The sequence below is a fragment of the Mesoplodon bidens genome (assembly GCF_964165515.1).
Source record: "Mesoplodon bidens genome assembly, chromosome: 3".
In the NCBI taxonomy this organism is placed as follows: domain Eukaryota; kingdom Metazoa; phylum Chordata; class Mammalia; order Artiodactyla; family Ziphiidae; genus Mesoplodon; species Mesoplodon bidens.
In genome coordinates, this window is record NC_138178.1 from 97,778,923 (window position 1) to 97,803,444 (window position 24,522).

Sequence of the window (24,522 nt, forward strand, 5' to 3'; positions counted from 1 at the left end):
GCCAAAACAGTCTTGAGAAAAGAGAATGAAGCTGGAGGGATCAAGCTCCCTGACTTTAAACTATACCTACAAAGCTACAGTAATCAAAGCAGTATAGTAGTGGCACAAGAACAGACATGTAGATCAATGGAATAAGATAAAGATCCCAGAGAGGACCCCGGAGGAAGATGGCGGAAGAGTAAGACGCGGAGATCACCTTCCTCCCCACAGATACATCAGAAATTCATCTACACGTGGAACAACTCCTACAGAACACCTACTGAACGCTGACAGAAGACCTCAGACCCCCCAAAAGGCAAGAAGCTCCCCACATACCTGGGTAGGGCAAAAGAAAAAAAGAATAAACAGAGACAATAGGATAGGGACGGGACCTGCACCAGTGGGAGGGAGCCGTGAAGGGGGGAAGGTTTCTACACACTACAAGCCCCTTCGCGGGCGGAGACTGCAGGTGGCGGAGGGGGAAAGCTTCGGAGTAGCGGAGGACAGCACAGCAACAGGGGTGCGGAGGGCAAAGCGGAGAGATTCTGGCACAGAGGACCGGTGCCCTCAGGCACACACCAGCCCGAGAGGCTTGTCTGCTCGGCCGCCGGGGCGGGCGGGGCTGGGAGCTGAGGCTCGGGTATCGGCTTTCAGTCGGAGCGCAGGGAGAGGACTGGGGCTGGCGGCAGGAAGAGAGCCTGAAGGGGTTAGTGCACCACGGCTAGCCCGGAGGGAGTCCGGGGAAAGGGTCTGGAGCTGCTGAAGAGGCAAGAGACTTTTTTCCCTTTTGTTTCCTGGTGTGCGAGGAGAGGGCATTAAGAGGGCTGCTTGGGGAAGCGCCGGAGACAGGCACGAGCCGCGGGTAAGGCACGGACCTCGGAGACGGGCGTGGGCCGCCGCCGCCGCTGCCCGCCGCCGCCCGCCGCCGCGGCCCACCGCCGCCGCCACCGCCGCCCTCCGCGGCCCGCCGCCGCGGGGCCTGTGTGCGAGCGCGGGTCACTGTCCGCCCCGCCTTCCGGGGGGCCTGTGCACCCCGCCACTGCCGGGGTCCCCGAGACCCGGGGACGGCTTTCCCGGGAAAGCGCACGGAGCGCCACGGGCTGCTGCAACGTCACGCCGGCCTCTGCCGCCGCAGGCCCGCCCCACACTGCGCGCCCCTCCCTCCCCTCTGCCTGAGTGAGCCAGAGCCCCCGAATCAGCGGCTCCTTTAAACCCGTCCTGTCTGAGCGAAGAACGGACGCCCTCCGGCGACCTACGCGCAGAGGCGGGGCCAGGTCCAAGGCTGAGACCCGGGAGCTGTGAGAGCAGAGGCAGGGAAATCTCTCTGTGCAGCCTCGGAGGCAGCGGATTAAAGCTCCACGGTCCATTTGATGTGCCCTGCGTCTGTGGAGTGCATGAATGGACAGCGAATCATCCCAAATTGAGGAAGTGGACTTTGAGGACAAGATTTAAGACTTTCCCCCCTTTTCCTCTTTTTACAACGAATTATTCCAAATTAAGGAGGTGGACTTAGAGAGCAAGATTTCAGACTTCTCGCCCTTTTCCTTTTTTTACAACGAATTATCCCAAATTGAGGAGGTGGACTTGGAGAGCAAGATTTTTGATTTTTCCCCCTGCTCTCTTTTTGTGAATGTGTATGTGTAATCTTCTGTGTAAGATTCTCTCTGTATAGCTTTGCTTCCACCATATGTCCCAGGGTTCTATCGGTCCGGTTTTTTTTTTTTTTTCAATAATTACTTTCTAATTTTAATAACGCTACTATATTTCATACTTTACTCTATTTTACTTTACCTGCTCTTTCTTTTTTTCCTACTCTCCCTTCCTCCCTCCCTCCCTCCGCTCCTCCTTTCCTTCTTTCTTTTTCTTTCCTCCCTCCCACCCTTCTTCTTTCCACTTTCTTTTTCTTTCCTTCCTCCCTCCCTCCTGTCTTTCTTCCTTTCCTTCCTCCCTCCCTCCCTCCTTTCTTTCCTTCTTCCTTTCCATCCTTCCTCCCTCCCTCCCTCCTTTCTTTCTTCCTTCCTTCCTTCCTTCCTTTCTTCCCTTCTTCCTTTCTTTCCCTCTCTCTTTCTTTCTTCTACTAATTCTTTCTTTCTACTTTTTCTCCCTGTTATTCTGAGCCAGGTGGATGAAAGGCTGTTGGTGCTGCAGCCAGGAGCCAGTGCTGTGCCTCTGAAGTGGGAGAGCCAACTTCAGGACACGGGTCCACAAGAGACCTCCCAGCTCCACATAATATCAAGCAGCGAAAATCTCCCAGAGATCTCCATCCCAACACCAGCACCCAGCTTCAGTCAACGACCAGCAAGCTACAGTGCGGGTCACCCTATGCCAAGCAACTAGCAAGGCAGGAACACAACCCCACCCATTAGCAGAGAGGCTACCTAAAAACATAATAAGGCCATAGGCACCCCAAAACACACCACCAGACGTGGACCTGTCCACCAGAAAGACAAGATCGAGCCTCAACCACCAGAGCACAGGAATTAGTCCCCCCCACCAGGAAGCCTACACAACCTACTGAAACAACCTTAGCCACTGGGGTCAGACACCAAAAACAACGGGAACTACGAATCTGCAGCCGGCAAAAAGGAGACCCCAAACACAGTAACATAAGCAAAATGAGAAGGCAGAAAAACACACAGCAGGTGAAGGAGCAAGATAAACACCTACCAGACCTAACAAACGAAGAGGTAATAGGCAGTCTACCTGAAAAAGAATTCAGAATAATGATAGTAAAGCTGATCCAAGATTCTATTTCCAAGATCCATAATCTTGGAAATAGAATAGACAACATGCAAGAAACAGTTAACAAGGACCTAGAAGAACTAAAGATGAATCAAGCATCGATTAAAAACACAATAAATGAAATGAAAAATACTCTAGATGGGATCAATAGCAGAATAACTGAGGCAGAAGAACGGATAAGTGAGGTGGAAGATAAAATACATACAGATTGAAAGTAAAGGGATGGAAAAAGATATTCCATGCAAATGGAAATCAAAAGAAAGCTGGAGTAGCAATTCTTATATCAGACAAAATAGACTTTAAAATAAAGACTATTAGAAGAGACAAGGAAGGACACTACATAACGATAAAGGGATCAATCCAAGAAGAAGATATAACAATTGTAAATATTTATGCACCCAACATAGGAGCACCTCAATACATAAGGCAAATACTAACAGCCATAAAAGGGGAAATCGACAGTAACACAATCATAGTAGGGGACTTTAACACGCCACTTTCACCAATGGACAGATCATCCAAAATGAAAATAAATAAGGAAACACAAGCTTTAAATGATACATTAAACGAGATGGACTTAGTTGATATTTATAGGACATTCCATCCAAAAACAACAGAATACACATTTTTCTCAAGTGCTCATGGAACATTCTCCAGGATAGATCATATCTTGGGTCACAAATCAAGCCTCGGTAATTTTAACAAAATTGAAATTGTATCAAGTATCTTCTCCGACCACAATGCTATGAGACTAGACATCAATTACAGGAAAAGATGTGTAAAAAATACAAACACATGGAGGCTAAACAATACACTACTCAATAACGAAGTGATCACTGAAGAAATCAAAGAGGAAATTAAAAAATACCTAGAAACAAATGACAATGGAGACACGACGACCCAAAACCTATGGGACGCAGCAAAAGCAGTTCTAAGGGGGAAGTTTATAGCAATACAATCCCACCTTAAGAAACAGGAAGCATTTCGAGTAAACAACCTGACCCTGCACCTAAAGCAATTAGAGAAAGAAGAACAAAAATACCCCAAAGCTAGCAGAAGGAAAGAAATCATAAAGATCAGATCAGAAATAAATGAAAAAGAAATGAAGGAAACGATAGCAAAGATCAACCAAACTAAAAGCTGGTTCTTTGAGAAGATAAACAAAATTGACAAACCATTAGCCAGACTCATCAAGAAAAAAAGGGAGAAGACTCAAATCAATAGAATTAGAAATGAAAAAGGAGAAGTAACAACTGACACTGCAGAAATACAAAAGATTATGAGAGATTACTATAAACAACTCTATTCCAATAAAATGGACAACCTGGAAGAAATGGACACATTCTTAGAAATGCACAACCTGCCAAGACTGACTCAGGAAGAAATAGAAAATATGAATAGACCAATCACAAGCACTGAAATTGAAACTGTGATTAAAAATCTTCCATCAAACAAAAGCCCAGGACCAGATGGCTTCACAGGTGAATTCTATCAAACATTTAGAGAAGAGCTAACACCTATCCTTCTCAAACTCTTCCAAAATATAGCAGAGGGAGGAACACTCCCAAACTCATTCTACGAGGCCGACATCACCTTGATACCAAAACCAGGCAAGGATGTCACAAAGAAAGAAAACTACAGGCCAATATCACTGATGAACATAGATGCAAAAATCCTCAACAAAATACTAGCAAACAGAATCCAACAGCACATTAAAAGGATCATACACCATGATCAAGTGGGGTTTATCCCAGGAATGCAAGGATTCTTCAATATACGCAAATCAATCAATGTAATACACCATATTAACAAGTTGAAGGAGAAAAACCATATGATCATCTCAATAGATGCAGAGAAAGCTTTCGACAAAATTCAACACCCATTTATGATAAAAACCCTGCAGAAAGTAGGTATAGAGGGATCTTTCCTCAACATAATAAAGGCCATATATGACAAACCCACAGCCAACATTGTCCTCAATGGTGAAAAACTGAAACCATTTCCACTAAGATCAGGAACAAGAGAAGGCTGCCCACTCTCACCACTCTTATTCAACATAGTTTTGGAAGTTTTAGCCACAGCAATCAGAGAAGAAAAGGAAATAAGAGGAATCCAAATTGGAAAAGAAGAAGTAAAGCTGTCACTGTTTGCAGATGACATGATACTATACATAGAGAATCCTAAAGATGCTACCGAAAAACTAATAGAGCTAATCAATGAATTTGGTAAAGTAGCAGGATATAAAATTAATGTACAGAAATCTCTGGCATTCCTGTACACTAATGATGAAAAATCTGAAAATGAAATCGAGAAAACACTCCCATTTACCATCGCAACAGAAAGAATAAAATATCTAGGAATAAACCTACCTAAGGAGACAAAAGACCTGTATGCCGAAAACTATAAGACACTGATGAAAGAAATTAAAGATGATACAAATAGATGGAGAGATATACCATGCTCCTGGATTGGAAGAATCAATATTGTGAAAATGACTCTACTACCCAAAGCAATCTACAGATTCAATGCAATCCCTATCAAACTACCAATGGCATTTTTCACAGAACTAGAACAAAAAATTTCAAAATTTGTTTGGAAAAACAAAAGGCCCCGAATAGCTAAAGCAATCTTGAGAACGAAAAACGGAGCTGGAGGAATCAGGCTCCCTGACTTCAGACTATACTACAAAGCTACAGTAATTAAGACAGTGTGGTACTGGCATAAAAACAGAAAGATAGATCAGTGGATCAGGATAGAAAGCCCAGAGATAAACCCACGCACATATGGCCAACTTATCTTTGATAAAGGAGCCAGGAATGTACAGTGGAGAAAGGACAGCCTCTTCAATAAGTGGTGCTGGGAAAACTGGACAGGGACATGTAAAAGTTTGAGATTAGATCATTCCCTAGCACCATACACAAAAATAAGCTCAAAATGGATTAAAGACTTAAATGTAAGGCCAGAAACTATCAAACTCTTAGAGGAAAACATAGGTAGAACACTCTATGACATAAATCACAGCAAGATCCTTTTGGACCCACCTCCTAGAGAAATGGAAATAAAAACAAAGATAAACAAATGGGACCTAATGAAACTTCAAAGCTTTTGCACAGCAAAGGAAACCATAAAGAAGACCAAAAGACAACCCTCAGAATGGGAGAAAATATTTTCAAATGAAGCAACTGACAAAGGATTAATCTCCAAAATTTATAAACAGCTCATGCAGCTCAATAGCAAAAAAACAGACAACCCAATCCAAAAATGGGCAGAAGACTTAAATAGGCATTTCTCCAAAGAAGATATACAGACTGCCAACAAACACATGAAAGAATGCTCAACATCATTAATCATTAGAGAAATGCAAATCAAAACTACAATGAGATATCATCTCACACCAGTCAGAATGGCCATCATCAAGAAATCTAGAAACAATAAATGCTGGAGAGGGTGTGGAGAAAAGGGAACACTCTTGCACTGCTGGTGGGAATGTGAATTGGTACAGCCACTATGGAGAACGGTATGGAGGTTCCTTAAAAAACTACAAATAGAACTACCATATGACCCAGCAATCCCACTACTGGGCATATACCCTGAGAAAACCATAATTCAAAAAGAGACATGTACCAAAATGTTCATTGCAGCTCTATTCACAATAGCCCGGAGCTGGAAACAACCTAAGTGTCCATCATCGGATGAATGGATAAAGAAGATGTGGCACATATATACAATGGAATATTACTCAGCCATAAAAAGAAACGAAACTGAGCTATTTGTAATGAGGTGGATGGACCTAGAGTCTGTCATACAGAGTGAAGTTAGTCAGAAAGAGAAAGACAAATACCGTATGCTAACACATATATACGGAATTAAAAAAAAAAAAATGTCATGAAGAACCTAGGGGCAAAACGGGAATAAAGACACAGACCTACTTGAGAATGGACTTGAGGATATGGGGAGGGGGAAGGGTAAGCTGTGACAAAGCGAAAGAGAGGCATGGACATATATACACTACCAAACGTAAGGTAGATAGTGGGAAGCAGCCGCAGAGCACAGGGAGATCAGCTCGGTGCTTTGTGACCGCCTGGAGGGGTGGGATGGGGAGGGTGGGAGGGAGGGAGATGCATGAGGGAAGGGATGTGGGAACAGATGTATATGTATGACTGATTCACTTTGTTATAAAGCAGAAACTAATTAAAAAAATAAATAAATAAATAAATAAATAAAAGAAGCTGGAAAAAAAAAAAAAAAAAAAAAAGATCCCAGAAATAAACCCACACACTTATGGTCAATTAATCTATGACAAAGGATGCAGGAATATATTGAATACAATGGAGAAAAGACAGTCTCTTCAATAAGTGGGGCTGGGAAAACTGGACAGCTACATGTAAAAGAATGAAATTAGAACATTCTCTAATACCATATACAAAAATAAACTCAAAATGGTTTCAAGACCTAAGTGTAAGACCTGATGCTATAAAACTCTTAGAGGAAAACCTAGGCAGAACACTCTTTGACATAAATCGCAGAAATATTTTTTTGGATCCATCTCCTAAAATAAAGGAAATAAAAACAAATGTAAACAAATGGGATCTAATTAAACTTAAAAGCTTTTGCACAGCAAGGAAACCATCAACAAACTGAAAAGACAACCTACTGATGGGGAGAAATATTTGCAAATGGAATTAGCACAGTTTTTCTCAAACAAAATTTATTCATGGCCCTAGTTTTACACATTACGGGGAAGTTTTTCCTGTCTTATAAATTTAATAACAAGCAATTGAATTATTTTCCCCTAGTTCAAACTCACTTGTTTAAAAGTCCTATTTTATCTACACTTTAAACAGTTACATGTAACTACAAGACATATTTTGCTATCAAAGTTATCACTTGAACAAAAAAATCTCCCAAATATGTACACTTGAAAAATAATATAATACAACATAATGAGTAAAGGGAAAATGAAGTGCAAGATGGTAACAATCTGAGTCAATAACTATCATGGGAGAGATAGTCTATAGATCTGGAGCCTGATGTAGCACACAGTTCAGTAAGACCAGCATTTTATATTTCTACACAAAAAGGCTATTTTAAATGTAAATCATTTTTGAATGTCAGTAAGTTGTCAATATCTCATTAATTGCTCTAATAAAATCTGTATTGTCCTCAAGAAACTTCAATCTAAAGAACAGAATAGTCCTTCTATAGGGTAAAGATTTATGAGCTACAACATGTGAAATAATTCAGATATTAAATTTATTAAACCTTGACCTCACAATATCCTTTATTTTGGCTAAAGGACAAATAAGAATAGCTATAAAAACTCAAAACTATACACCATACTGAAATTATAAAATACAGATTTATTAGCTATATAATGTGAGTAAGGTTATAAACACAGGAGGTAAAATTGAAAACATTAGCCTCATTTGAATTTTGTACAAATCAACTTTTACTTACATTTGAATAAATATGATCAAAAAAGGAAAAAAATAGTTGTCACTTGAAAGTATTTCTTATTGCTAAATTTTAAGAAATTCAAGGTTTCATTTTTATTGCAGTTTTTTTTTGAAGGCTTGTCAACATACCCAGAAGATTAAACCAGATCTAAAGAAACATCTACTGTGCCATAATACATTATCTAAATATTTAAATGACTTAATAAGATAGACTATAATGGCTCCAAAGTATACATTAAAGACGTATGGGTGCACTTTAAGTTCCCTCTGTGGATTATGATTACCTTGCAGGGTGAGTGGCGTGATATCAGTGTGGCCTGCCTGGTGCATAGCAAGGAAAATCTGTGGAAAAGGAGCCATAATAACAAGACCTAGGACCATTCTATAAGCCTTTAAGAGTCTCGAACTAATACTGGGTGAATTATGACTTCAGTCATTGCAGTATTGCTTGGTAATTCAGGAAAAGAAACACCAATGTCCGAACTACTTTTGATCTAAACTATTTCTCTTAGCAAAATGCCCTTCACCAGAAATCTTTCTCAGTGATGCACCACTGTAAGAGGTTGCTCATCTACCTTGTCCTTAAAATCTATGTGCTCTATTATTCTAACTTGGCACAACTTTCTAAATTTCCCCAGCCTTTGATTAGAATTTGAACAAGAGAGGTCAGACCTCCCAGTGGTGAAAGGATGGATTGTTTGATAACTGCCTTGCTATATGAAGAAAATGATGTCAGATGTATACTTTATATCACATATAAAGGCATATTACAGGTAAATACCTAAATGTGAAAAGTAAAACTATAGAGCTAACATACAAAATTATAGAAAAATATTTTTGTAAACTTGAGGATGGAAAGAACTTTCTTCAGTAAGCCAGCGTCATAAGGTAGGACACTGATGGTTTTGATTGCATTAATAAGTAAGTATTCTATTCAGAAATGATACCATATGCAAAATTAACAGAAAAAAAATAGATTGGAAAAAATAGACTGTCAAAAACTAATTAGGAACCAGGACAATTAAATGGGGAAAGAACAGTCTTTTTTTTTTATTTTATTATTTATTTATTTTTGGCTGTGTTGGGTCTTCATTGCTGCGTGTGGGCTTTCTCTAGTTGCGACGAGTGGGTGCTACTCTTTATTGCAGTGCACGGGCTTCTCATTGCAGTGGCTTCTCTTTGTTGCGAAGCATGGGCTCTAGGCATGTGTGCTTCAGGAGTTGTGGCTCACCGGCTCTGGAGCACAGGTTCAGTAAATGTGGCACGTGGGCTTAGTTGCTCTGTGGCATGTGGGATCTTCGCAGATGAGAGCTCAAACCCGAGTCCTCTGCATTGGCAGGCAGATTCTTAACTACTGCACCACCAGGGAAGTCCCAAGAACAGTCTTTTTAACAAATAGTGCTGGGACAACTGAACATCCACAGGTAAAAGAATAAAGTTGGACTGCTTACTCATACCATACACAAAAATTAGCTTAAAATATATTATAGATCTAAATGTAAGAGTTAAAACTATAAAACCTTTAGAAAAAAACAATGGAGCCAATCTTCATGACTTTGAGTCAGGTGACACCTTCTTAGATATGAAACCAAAAACACAACTGAAAAAAGAAAAATAGATAAAATGGACTCCATACAATTAAAAACTTTTATTTTTCAAAGGACACCAACAACAAAGTGAAAACATAACCCATAGAATGGGAGAAAATATTTGCAAATCATATAACTGATAAGATACTTATGTCCAGAATATATAAAGAATACTTACAACTCAACAATAAAAAGACAAATAACCCAACTTAAAAATGGGTAAAGATCTTAATAGACATTTTTCCAAAGGGGAAAAAAAAACTAGTAAATCAAAACCACAATGAGATACTGCTTCACAGCCACGAAGACAACTATAATTTAAAATATAAGTAATAATGTGTTGGCAAGGATATGGACAAATTGGAACTCTCATACCTTGCTGGTCGGAATGTATGTTGTGCAGCTGCTTTGAAAAACTTTGATAATTCCTCAGAATGTTAAACATTGAGTTATCATATTATCCAGCAGTTCTACTTCTAGGTATATATCCCAAAGGATGAAAACATATTCACGTAAAACCTTGTACATGAATGTTCATAGTAGTGCTATTCATAATAGGCTAAAGGTGGAAGCAATCCAAATGTCCAACAACTGATGAATGGATAAACAAAATTTAATACAATGGAATATTATTTGGCAGTAATAAAGAATGAAGTAGTGATACATGCTACAACATGGGTGAACTTCAATAATAGCATGCTAAGTAAAAGAACCTAGTCACAAAACAACATTTTTATGATATCATTTATATGAAATGTCCATAATAAGCAAATCTATAGAGATTTGTGTGGCATGTGAAGTATATCACAATAAAGGTTTTTTTAAAACATAAACTAGGAATTTTTTAGTTTTCACTAACGTAAGATGTTAACATTAGGGAAAACGAGGTGACATGTATATTGGAACTCTCTATATTGTTCTCAACTTTTCTGTAAATAAAAAAGTATTCCAAAGTAAAAGTTAAAAATAAAAACTAGCTAGAGTTTAACATCTAGTACATTAAAGAATTCCTTAATGCAACAACATAAAGATTGAAAATCTGGTAGAAAAAAGGAAATTAATAGATAAATCAGAGAAAATGAAACATTAATGACTAAAATTTTATGAAGAATTTCTCATGATTTAAATGAACAATGTAAAATAAAATAGAACAATGGCATAACTCTTTATGAGATGACAAATATCACAAAGTCAGATATGTCAAGTTTTATTGAAGAGATGTGAGCAAACGAGCGCTGTCTTGTTGGGAGTATAACCTGGTGCAGCCATTCTGAAGAGCAATAGGGCAATAGCTAACAAGATTAAGTATGCAAGTATCTAATCCCATCCCCAAGCATGTACCCCAAAGTCACTCGTGTGTAATTTCACAAGGGGAAAGATGTTAAAATGTTCACTGCCATGGTCTTTGTGATGGTGAGATGGTGGCAGCAACCTATATTTCCATCATGGAAAAAGTAGATATGTAAAATGTGGGAGATGTAGAATATGAAATACTCTTGAGAAGTGAGAAGAAATTAACAAGATGTTTTTTTTCCCCCATCAAAGACAGATCCTAAAATTGTGAAAAAAATGAGTGATGAAAATGAGATAAAGCAATATTGGCAAAATAATAGTCTTTATGTAAATTAAAGCTATGTATACAAAAAATATGCATTTTAAAAAATATATACATATTCAGAGACATTTTTGAAGTATTTTGTGTGGAGGCCACTGAAATACTGTTAGGGCATAGTGAAAGGTGTACGTGTTAAGGTCAGGAATAATGGGAACAAAACAAAATAAATAAAAAATTATATTAAGGAAGAGAAGTGTTTTAAGTACTATTACTCAACCTTCTGCCCTCGAGGTCCAAAAGGAAAGGAAAAGGCATAAACACAAATGTAATTCTAGAGCATTATGCATGCAAAAATATTGATTAAAAGATATTCATTTCCTTCAAATGATCAAACTAGATATAATAGTTTTATGTTGTTTGTAGAGGTAGTAATTAATTTTATTCTTTTTCCTTCACTGCTAAATTTTTGAAAAGCTTTTCCCTACTACTATACTACATTGATCCAGCAATTTGAATTCTGCATCAGACCCTTTGAACACCACTCTTGCAGGAAGTTGCAGTGACATCCTGTTTTGTCACTTTACAAGATCTCTGCAGGTTTTTTATATGGCTTCTCCTCATATCTTGGATTCAGAAAAAATTGACCTTCAGTGGATAAAGAAAATGTTATACATGCACACACACACACACACACACGCACACACATTGGTATATGATTCTGCCTTTAAAAAGAAGGAAATTATTTCATTTGTAGCAACATGGATGAACCTGAAGGACATTGCCCTAAGTGAAACAATTCAGACAAAGAAAGACAATATTGTGTGATCTCACTTGCATGTGGAATCTAGAGTAGTCCAACTTACAGGAGTACAGAATGGTGATTGCTAGTGGCCGGGGAGAGGGGTAAATTGGGAGATGTTGGTTAAAGCGTACAAAATTTTAATTATGCAAGATAATTGTATTAGTTCTGGAGATCTAATGTACAGCATGGTGACCATAGTTTAAAATACTCTATTTTACACTTGAAATTTGCTAAGAATTTAAGTGTTCTTACCAAGAAAGGAAGGAAGGAAGGAAGGAAGGAAGGAAGGAAGGAAGGAAGGGAAAGAGAAAGAAATTAGTAACTAGGTGGTGGATATGTTAATTAGCTTGATTATAGTGATCATTTCAAAATGTACACACATATCAAAGTGTCAAGATATACAAATAATTGTCAATTATATCCCAATAAAGCCAAAAAGAAGGAACTCATCTTCCACATTCTCAGGGACCTCCCATCACCTGACAATCTTTCTCACAAAGCACAGCTCTTCTTCCTCTGCCTACCATTAATAGGAGATACTTCCAAATGTTCTCACCTCCAAATGTTCTCTTCTCTTCCTCTTGATGTCCATGTCCAGGTAAATAACTTCAGATATTACCTCAGTATGACTGATTTCCCAAAAAGCAGACCAGAATTTCCAAAATATCGCCTAGCAGATGTGCGAGCACCAGCAACACCTCAAACTGAACAGGCCTCAAATTGAATTAACTTCCCTCACCAACTTCCTCCTACTACTGTATTCTCAATCTCAGCGAGACTGTTCTAGTCACTTAGGCTGGTGGCCATTGCTAAGATAGCCTTTTCTTCCACAATCCACACTCAGTAGCCAGCGAGTCATTTTTATGATACATCCTCAGAGACTTCTAGTATACAATCCTTCCTCTTCATTCCCACTGCTACCACTAACTCATATCTGCTTTGCCTTGCAAACGGTAAGGAATTCTATTTTGGTGTAACTTTGAGCCAAAAGATATAAAGTATACTCCTGGAAGAAAAGTAGGTTGGTAAAGTAGGAATCAGAATAGGAAAAAAACCCTAAGGCAAAGGACAAAATTAGGGAAAAGACCTACAAATCTCTTTTTCAGGGAGAATAATTTTTAAGAGTGCTTTTCTGATCACACATTGGCCAATTTTGTGCTTTATTTTCATGGGCATGTCATTCTCTTAACACACCTGTTCCTAACCCATTTTAATTCTATTTCCTGGTGTGAATGTTCTGCTTCACATAGCCTAACTCCTTACTGTCTTGATTGACTCTGTCATATTATAACAATCGTTTCCCAAAGAAATTTTCCTGGCTTCAGTTTCTTACCTGTCATTCAAATTTTAAAATCTCATTCTTGAAAGAAGAGATATCATTTTTCACCTACTAGATTGGCAAAAATAAAAAATGATTCTATGCAGGTGTGGGAGAAAGAGTTTGGTCTCCAAAGAGCTATAAATGGGGGCAATTTTTTAGAGGCTAATGTGTACATCCAATATTGCGGGGTTTTTTTTTTTTCTTTTTTTTTTTTTTGCGGTACGCGGGTCTCTCACTGCTGTGGCCTCTCCCGTTGTGGAGCACAGGCTCCGGACGCACAGGCTCAGCGGCCATGGCTCACGGGCCCAGCTGCTCCGTGGCATGTGGGATCTTCCCAGACCGGGGCATGAACCCATGTCCCCTGCATCGGCAGGTGGACTCTCAACCACTGCGCCACCAGGGAAGCCCAATAACGCTTTTTAAATATGCATATAATTTGAACCAGGGATTCCACTTTAGAGCCATATCCTACAGAGTTGCTTGCATAGGGAAGTAAGGATGTTCTTTGCAGCATTCTCCATATGAGAGGAAATTTGAAAACCCACTTAAAATGAGCGTCATGGGGAATATTTAAATTATGGCATATCCATTTTATGTGATTACCATTTTTAAATAATTTTCACATTTTATTCACATTTTTAAGTAATGAAACTGATCTATGTACACTGTATGGAAGTATATCCATGTAAAAAATTTAAAGAATAATCTCATTTCTTAGTAAAACAAAGAACAACAAAAATATACAAATTCGAGTGCATGTGTGTTGTGTGTGAGGATGTGAGGTATAACTATCATATAATTGTATGTATGTTGCTTAAAATTTTTTTAAGGGATATATATTACCAACCCTACCTTTCACAGTGTTTCCAGCTTATTTTTGCTCCCCCTTTTCTGAATTCCTCTGCCATGTTCCAAGGCCCTCCCATATGTCTTGTTGGAACTAGCAATTCTGAGTTTGTTGAGTAGCTAAATCAAATCTTATATATGTTTTACATTTCCTGCATTGCCTATGTAGGTACTCAAAAATACTTGCTGAGTTGGGTTACCTAACCTAAGTGAGAGTAGAAAGATATTTTAAAAATATGTTCCAAAATATATATGTTTATGCTTGACTTAGCTTAGAATGGAGTATCTAATAGGATCCTCTGGGTGTATTTCAAAATCCACTAAATTACAAAAAAATTAATGGCTAAGGAAGGGAACTAATAAGCAATCCGTCAAAAACTAGACATGTATTGGGTATTCAGCAAGTCAGCATAAATCTTTCTAATCTCTGAGTCATAGTTTGATTCTGTTAAAGAGCCTAATAGGAACAAAAAGAGAGAAAGTGCATCTTGTTGTCCAGTAGGGGAGGGGGAGAGCTCAGGATCTGATAAAGTAGTGCCAAAGGAAATTTGCTACCAGGGATGATATTTAATAAGTCAACATAAGCCAAAAGCTTACTTCTACCTGAAGAAATAGAGCATTGGACAACATATGTTTTCCCAGGAAAAAAAAAATGGCCCTGGAAATCTCCAGTATTACCACTCCTTCCCTTTTCATTATACTAAGTTCCACAAGTTTTCCAGAGCAAATACAGCAAATAACACATAAAAAAGAGTGTTAGTACTGTGTAGGCATTTTCACAACTTAACATTTTAAGAAATACTTCATATTACCTAAGTCTGTAATCTTATGCATACAAATAAATAAATACATTATACATTTATATTATATGTATTTTATATATATATATATATATATATATAATACTTATATACCCATTTTCAGATAAGGACCAGAGAGGTCAAATAGTTGTTCAGAGTTACACAGCTGTAGGTTTCAGTACTAGAATTCAACCTGGATCGGTATAATTCCAAGCTCTTTTCCAGATTCCTTCTCACTCTACAGTGTGATACAGCATATTATTGAAATCGATGAAAATAAGAAAATTAAGTGCCAAGCTATTTCAAATAAGAAGTCCCATCAATTTATTTACCTATAAAGTGAAGATTGCAATATTACCTATCTCATAGGTCCTGTGTATACAGTGCCAATTTCAGCAGCTGGCTTATAGTAAGGTCTCAAGAAATATTAGCCACTGTTACTGAGGACACTATAGATCAAATCACTAATGTTTTATTGAAATCTGTTTTAGAAATTAGTGTCAGAAAATAATTGTGTTGCTCTCTTATACCCCTACCCCCATAGAACTAGGTTGTGCTTTCTCATCCTTATAAAGAAGGCTAGGTCACCTAGGGCAGTGATTCTTAAATTGGGGGCGGTATTTGGAGACATATTTAGTGGTTACAACAGAAGGGGAGGGAGGGAGGTACTACTGGCATCTAGTGGTTAGAGACCAGGGATGCTTCTAAACAGACAGCAATGCACAGCACTCTACAACAAAGAATTATCCAGTCCAAAATGTCAAAATGAGGTTGGCCTAGGATATTTCTCTCCTTGTCAGGACTGCAGAGAAATTCACAGCAAAACTTTCACTCTCTCATCATTCTACCCATTTCTTACATTAGTACAGATATCTTATTTTTATATTATAACTTTATCACTTTTTGCCATAAAATGCTTCAAGTTATTTTTGAAAAGAAGTGAGTTATATGTAAATTCAATAAATTTAATTTAAAATGTGTGGGTGAATCCTCCAACCCCATGTGCCATCTTTCCTGATTGATTAGTGGGTAAGTCAACGTGCATTCAGTTGTTCTTATACTTATAGAACTCACTGCTAAATTTTACGTAGCGCCCAGAACAGTGTCATGAACAGATAAATGAGGTTTACAATGATTATGATAATGACCTTTCAGCACCTGAAATATTAAAAGGAGTCACAAAGCAGAATGCTGACAATCAATCAATACATGCACAGTATTTATTGAGCTCCTGTAATGAACTCTACTCTGTGCTGGATGCTACGAGGGAGAACTATGTCTTAAACTTCTTTTACATCCCTTGAGGAGTGCTTAGTCAAGTTCAGAAGAGAGAAAAAGAGTGATACTTTAAAACATGAAATAGATATAAAACTATGTGTCCCTAAGTGCTAGGTTGTGTAGAAAAGTTAAGTTGCAGTGGATTTCTCATAAGGTAATTAGATGCAATAATTTAAAATATTTATTATTAGAGTTTTGCCTATAATTAAGTAATGTGATCATATGTTAGAGTCATTGAAAATGTAGATAACCCCTTTTTATCCAAAATTAAATTATTTTAATTTCTAAAAATAGTTTACACACAAATTAAGATAGTGATTTTACTTCCTGAATGTAATAGAGGAGCCTCTGACTTGTGGTCTCAGCCTAATCTAAGAACAGTTGAGGGGCTGATATTGCATTTAATAAATCCCTAGCATGTCTGAAGTCCACCCTTTTAATTCTTAAGCTGGTTTAATTTTCAGATTTTAAACATCTATGGGATCCAAATAGAATTTATAAATTTGAGAAGCAAGAGAACTGTTTATCATATTAAATCAATGATACTATTCAGGCCAGAAACTGAACTGATTATTCACAACAAACTAGTTTATGAAAACCAACAAACCTTATCAAGGAAAGATCAGGTGTTCTCCAGAAAGACTGCATGTTAAAAATGAAGATGTACACGAATTCCCTGGACTTTTTCTTTGGATGCATAATGTGAATACCTGGCTCTGAGATAGCTCAGAATGTAACTGTGTGTTACGTGGGGGACACGGCATTCTTTACCTTCAGGGTGGCAATTACCTTCACAATTGCATGCACATGGAGAAGAAAATACACTCCAAATTACATTGTGAACTCTGGAGATTAGTGCATCATTTCATGGACAGTTGAACCTGTGTCCCATATAAATGTTTCCATAGCAAAACAAAGAACATCATTATGCCGTCTTCTAGATTTCCAAGGAGTTTGCATTAGGGTTTTGCCACCTGACTTCCATTACAGGGAATAGGAGTCAGGGGGCTGAGACTGCAAGCCATGCTTTGAAAATTTAGGGGGATGTCTCAGCATCTGGACTTAAACATTCATCTTTGTGCTCTTTGGTGGCAATTGAGTTAAGATGCATTGCCTCTTCCATGCCTTTTGGGAATGGAATTATATACAAATTGTGTCTGTGTAGTCAAGTATATATACCATAACATATGTAGAGGTAGAGAACTTTAAGCCTGCCAAAGGAGTTTAAAATGCTTTATAGTTTGAAGTCAACCTCTGAGTTCTTGACCCTGTAGGAAAATTTGAATAATGACTTCCTGCGTTATTGAAATTGTGAATTAAGGCAGTGTTTCCCATTCTGAGAGTTGTATTGTCAGGGTGAAGAAAATCTCTAAACTTGGAGCTGTTTGATCAAGTTGGGGAGATTTCCTTTAGCTCTTAACTATCACCACCACCCCTCCCCATCTTGTCTCACCTTTACTCATACTCACTGGGTCATGCCCTTCATTTATAGAACACGGAGTTTGTTTATAGGCTCAGTTTCATGGTTTCTGTTCCATTGTACCCAAATTGCTTGCAATTATAGTTTTTCAGAGTTTCGGTTATTGTGCACTCTTTCCCCCAAATTCTACTTTCTACCTTACTTTCTTTCTTTAACTAAGTTCAATCTATTCTTTGCATAGAAATTTAAATATAGTTCTGACACATAAAAACATATAAAACGTTCAGTAATGCTTATAAATTATGACCAGTTTTTAGAGAGTGCACAATCATAAAACAGTGAGTAAAGTGCAATACAAAGATTAAAGAGCCAAAAGCAGAAGTGCACATATACAAAGCCATGACGCCCAGATCCAAAAATCTCCACTTACCAAGATTCCCGAGGCCTCTACCAATCTTACTTCCCCATTAAGCCCTGGTTATCTGGTAGATGCTCAGACAAGGTCTCAGTTCCTGAGCCTATCATATACTTACCACTGAAATGATCTCAGTCACATTACTAATGGACTTGTTTCCTTTAGTCCAATTCCATTGCTTAGAATTCAGAATGGGATATTATAATTAGGTCTTAATAAGATAGGTCAGTATTCATGAATTTAGTCAAAAGAATCTGGGGAGAGGGTCCATTAGTCTGGGAACTATGTTATTGGAAATGTTCAAATAGATGTCTAAATCACAGAATATTAACAACTAATATGAAATGTCAGGGGAATTCCATGAAGCCAGCTACACTTCTGGCAATTGATCAACAGTCAGGAGAACCCTAGAACTTCAGCCAGCTTTGGAAGACCTAAAATTACAGCCATCAAGTATTGTTTCTCAAAACGTCTGGAACTCTGAAAGGCCTATGTATTACTTAAGGCTGTAGGTGCATGGGTTGGTCTCATAGCAATAATATTTATAGCATAATAATGCCTATATTTATGGTACTGTGAGAAGTAATCATTTCTATTATAAACTTATTTTTAAAGCCAACATACCCTTTTAAAATTGGAATTATTTTTCAGCAGTAGCAAATAGAGCATATGGGTTAGGAGGTCCATATTCTGCAAGATTAATCTGTTTAAAAACTATTTCTCTGTTCTAAATAATGGAATCACAATTCAGATGTGCATTCAAATACAGAAAGAAAATGGGCTTCATCACATTGTCTTTCTCAGAGATGATTAATTTTCCTCATGACTGCCCTCCTCCAACATAAAGAGAAAGTAAGCTTACAATACAATACAATAACTATAGACCTGTACAATAATTTAAACTATCTTAAGGTAAAAAAAAACCTGTGGTAGGCAGAAAAATGGTCCCCAAGGATGTTCATGCCCTAATCCCTAGAACCTGTGAATATTTTATATTACGTGGTAAAAGGATATTTCCATGGAATTAAGGTTATAGACATTGAAATAGGGAGATTAAACTCTTTTTAACCAGATGGGCCAAAGGTAATAACATGGGCCCTTAAAAGTAGGCCCATGTAAGTAAGAAGAGGAAGACAGAAAATTTTGCCAGACAGATATGATGGAAGAAGAGACAGGACAGATTTAAAATATGAAATTTGACCTACCGTTGAAGCTTTGAAGATGGAGGAAAGGGGCAAGGATTGCTGGCAGCATCTAGAAGTCTGGAACAACTCAGTTTATAGCCAGAAAGGGAGCAGAGACCTCAGTCCTACAAATGCAAAGAACTGAAATCTGCCTACAACCTGAATGAGCAAGAAAACAGAGATTCTCCTAGAGCGTCCAGAAAGGAATACAGTCCTGCTGACACTGATTTTAGCCCTGTGAGGCCCCTGTCAGACTTCTGGCCTCAGAACCAAGAGATTAGTCATTTGTGTTACTTTAAGTTGCTAAATTTATGGTAACTTGTTATGGAAGCAATAGAAAACTAATTCACACTCTCATTGTTTTTTCCTCTCCCTCTAAAAGCCTCCAAAATGGTATGGGGTCATATGGAGAGGAGTGTGGCTTTTCTGAATTCAAGACAGTGGAGTGAAGGGCCTAGGAGCCTTCTGTCAGAGCTAAAGGTGGAACTGGTGTGACCTGTGACTTCACAGCTAGGCCTTCCTGTCCCCCTCATCGTTTTCTGACTTGCTGGGCTTCAGGAGGCTTCAAGAGGCCCAGAAGCCTCTCTGAGCCTCGACCTGTACAGAAATCTCCAAGACAAGGAAATGAAGAGACTAGACCATCTGCCTGTCAATGGAGAGGGTAGACGAGTTTGCTGAGGGAGAGAAACAACACAGGGAGTCCATACACAAATGAGTATCTTCATAAATTGTCTAGCTATATAAGGTCTTCACTGCACCAATTCCCGAAATATCTGTATATATGCAGTAAGTGTGGGAAGGAAGAAGACTTTATAATGTAGGACCAAAAGCACGGGGTTCAAATCCAACCTCAGCCACTTAGGAGGTATATAATCATGATCAAGTAATATAATATCTCTGATTTTCAATAGTTTCACAATCTTCAAAATGTAGAATATAACACCTCCTATATGAGACTGTTGTGAAGTATAAATGAATAATGTAGTTTAAGCATTTAACAAAATGTTTGTTTTGTTTGTCCCTGTTAACAAAATCCTTTTAGGCCTAAGAGTTCATATTTTTATCCACCTCGTTTCCTTCAGGCTTTCAGTAGAAAAGGCACTATTCTCAGATGCTTTCAAATTTGATTTCAGTTTATCTCTAAAATAATTTGCTAATCCCCTACTCTACAGATTATGTTTATTCTACTGGACTACTGATTTACTTACTTATTTATGAGAAAATATTTAAAATCTATTATTCTAACATCTAAATTTACTACATAGTTACGTTAAATGCAAGAAAAATGGATTTTGTGATTAATTTTACTTGATTTTTTATTATTATTAGTCTTTCAATCATTGGAAATACCTGATATTTTCTATTATAAAAGAAAAGTGTAGACACAGCCTCCTTAGATTTATGTACTGAAAGCAAATTTTAAAATTACTGTGCAACAAAACAGGTACATTCATAAGTCTTTTCAAAATATACCTGCACAAATAAAATGCCAGTGATGTTTAGAAAAAATTTTAATGAATTTTAACAGGCTGTGAATGAGTTTCCACAAGAGGTAGGAGGGGAATACAACTATTACTCATCAGCAGACTAGTAAAATTAAGTAATCTTATGAAAATGGTCTACATCAAACAAAAAGCAATATATCTATAGGAAAATAGAGTTGGGTTCTTCTTTTAATGTAATGTTTTTATAAATATAAAATGCTTCAATGGCAGATAATTAAACTGAAATATTGTAAATCCTTTCAATTCATGGTCACCCATAAATAAGCATATTTCAGGGACACACAGTGACAGGAACTGTGATGAAAATTGAAGCAAGCTCATCAGGTCTTAGCCCTTGCTTTTAGAAATAGTTTTGATACACTTTTCTCTGTGTTTCTCAGTTAATACAGAAGAAACGCTGTACTTATTTCTGTTTGAGCTGATGTTACATTTTTTGGTCATGAGTCTTTAGTTTTCTTTCATAAAATAACTTGATAACAGAACTTCATAAAACCATCAGTGACTAATAGCATAATCTAAGCATGAAAATAGGACTTCACCAAATCAGGTAGCACAAAATAATTTATATCAGTACTGAAGTTATTCACTTTTCTATTTGTTTTTATTTTTGCTGAAATCTTTGTTGATGTGATATTATTATCCACGCTTTTTATCATGGGAAAGAAGTAAGTAGATGAGGACGAGGTGACAGCATGGGTTAGTGCCAATGTGGACAATGAAAACGCAATAGGCTAGCTAGACAGAAGTTTTGGAGTGTAATCACTTCTGAAATGTATTTCTAAAACTAGTCTGGTCTAATCTCCAGCACTGTAACAAAATGACAAGTAATCATCCCACACTAATATCTTTCATAATCTTAGAGATTCTACAATGACCTTAAATAATGCATTCCGATATCTTATGATGCTCTTGAATCAAAAGTTTCCTCATCAGTCTCTTCCTGATGTTATTGGTATCTCTTCCCTGTTTTCTGTGGGGGGGTTTTGCCTGCATAAAACATGCAGAATAACTACAGCCCACTCCTAAAATCTTACTCCTTCAAATTTTTGAGAACAAAATGACAGCAACATTTCCAAATTTTACATTATTGCAGAGAGAACTCTCTACTGCTTTTGTAACTCCTCTTACGGGTGTATTGTGAAAGATAACAAAAGGACCACATGATTAGTTTTAAAGAAAGATTGATGTATATAGCCCATGTTAGCATGAGTTAGATACGTTTGATTATCTGATGGGCTCCTTTATGAATAACGTACATTTTGAGCCAGAGCTGAATTAAAGATGCATGGGGCATCCCTGTTAAGTTAGTCAGCAAAACAGCCAGGAACATGCTTATGGTTATTTTTTATGATCTATCAAATTGAATCACCAATCCATTAAATTTAAACTTCTAGCATGTAGCAAATCTGTAATTAAACTAAACTAATTAACATTTTATTCTCATATGAAGAATGCATTTACTCTGTTTATATGGGATTATATTTATAAGATTTTCTACAGACCATCTGCATGGTCTCTTCTAAAGCACCATCTATCTTATAGCATATTTCCTTAGCAAAAAAAAAAAAAAAAATCTGTTGGTGCAGGAAATTTATTCACTACTAAAAAAGCCTTTTCCAATTTAGAAACAAAAAAAGAGGTACAATATATTGTCAACTAACTCTGACTGCCTAGAGAAAGATTGATTGTGTTTGCAAACCATATGTTTGATATCTAAATCATGTTCAGAGTCTTTCATTCATGATTGCAGATTGATACAGTCCTCCTTGAAAAATGTATTTATCTTTTCCAGCACTCATCAAACACTAAATACCTAACTAGGTTGCAAGAAGAATCTTTAATTCCATCATTTTACTATGGTAATTGCTTTTCCTTCCTTATGTTTAACCAGAGTAAATGAACTATAATTTTAAATTTCTCATGACACTCACTATCAGATGCTGCATAAAAGACAAGCAAGGTGAGGAATGATGAAAAAGGCAACAGAAATAAAAATCTTTCTGCAACAAAAAAGGTGTTGCTTACATGGGTCAGAATCATTACTACAAAGACATCCAGGTGCCTTACATCCTATTAATCCCAAATCAGGTCCCAAACACCAGTGCCTCCAAGGGGTCATGTGTAAATTGAAAGGCAAGTGCCCCGCAGAAGGGGGAGCCACCTCTGAGCTGCCACTGAGTTGTTGCCAGGTGGGGGGGGGGCAGCCCTGTGTGCCTCCCTTCTAATTTTTTCCAGAAAGACCAAAATTCTGATAACTTTTGTAAAATCTCTTTACTTTAAAATGTTGGCCACCTCGCCTATTTGATATTGTTGTTGTAATGCTGTCCAGGCCAAGCAAAGTGTATGTGAGAAGAATTCAATCAACCCTTGATCTCTCAGTTTACTATCTCTTCCTCAGATTTTGCCACCAGGCAGTATCGTCAACTTCAGAATAACATCGTGAGATACAGTTTCTAACATTACGAGTGAGATTTTCTGCTTTCCATATATATATAATTGATATCATTCAGTGGGGAGCTAGGAAAACTTAGTTGCAGTCGCATTTCTGCCACTGTCTAGTTTTGAGGCTTACAGTGATAGCAACAATCACAACACACACATTAGTTAAGTACTTGCTCTTTTGAGTTCATAGCATGGTACGATCTATCCTGTAGCATATTCACTTTCATTCTGTCATCTAATCCTCTTAATAACCCTATTAAGGGCTGTGAGTATAATAATCCACCCTACGCTTATAATAAAAAGCATTCTTGATCACCTAGTATATGCTAGACACCACATAATACATTAATTATTATTAAACAATGCACTAATTATTAATTATTTAACACTTCAGATCTAGTCCCTGCAATCCTGGATATTTATATCCAGTGGAGAAGATAGACCATAAATGATAAACTGTGCAAAGCAAATCCTGATAAGTGTCACAAAGTGCTTAGCGTAAGTTGCCTAAGGGCACACAACTAATCAACTGCAGAACTAGAATTTAAAATAACAAACATTTATTGAGCACTTACTATATGCTAGGCACTGTACTAAACACGTTACACAGATTAGCTAATTTAAACCTCAGAATAGTTCTATGAGTTAGTTGCTACTACTGTTCCCATTTTTCAGATGAGCCACCCAAGGCACAGAAATGGTTAAGTGATATGTTGAAGATTACACAGCTAGTAAGTGAGAAAGCTCGGATTTGAATCCAGTCAGCTATGTTCTTTGCCACAAATCATTCTGTCTTTGTTAGTCACGTCACTTAATCCCTCTGCAGGTTCTACTATAAATTCCTCACCTACTTTACTGAAGTGTAAATTGTATTTGGATATATGGGTGGGAAAGCCCAAGAGGAGGAAGGGAGGACTGGACTCAATAATTTATAAGTTGTCTTTCTGATCTACGATTTAAATTTGAATTTTTGGTAAAGTATGTTGATCAAGATTGTGTCTCTTTTGCACTGAGAAATTTTTTGGGTTGTTATTGGTATTCAAAACATTCTGGGCATAAATTTACTAAATAGAATTTTCTTGTAAAACCATTCTTAGACCAGATATGCCTCACTTTAAATCTTAATAACATTTAGTCTTGTATACTTTCAATGTCAAATCCAACTCACTGCTCTCAGATTATTAGCCA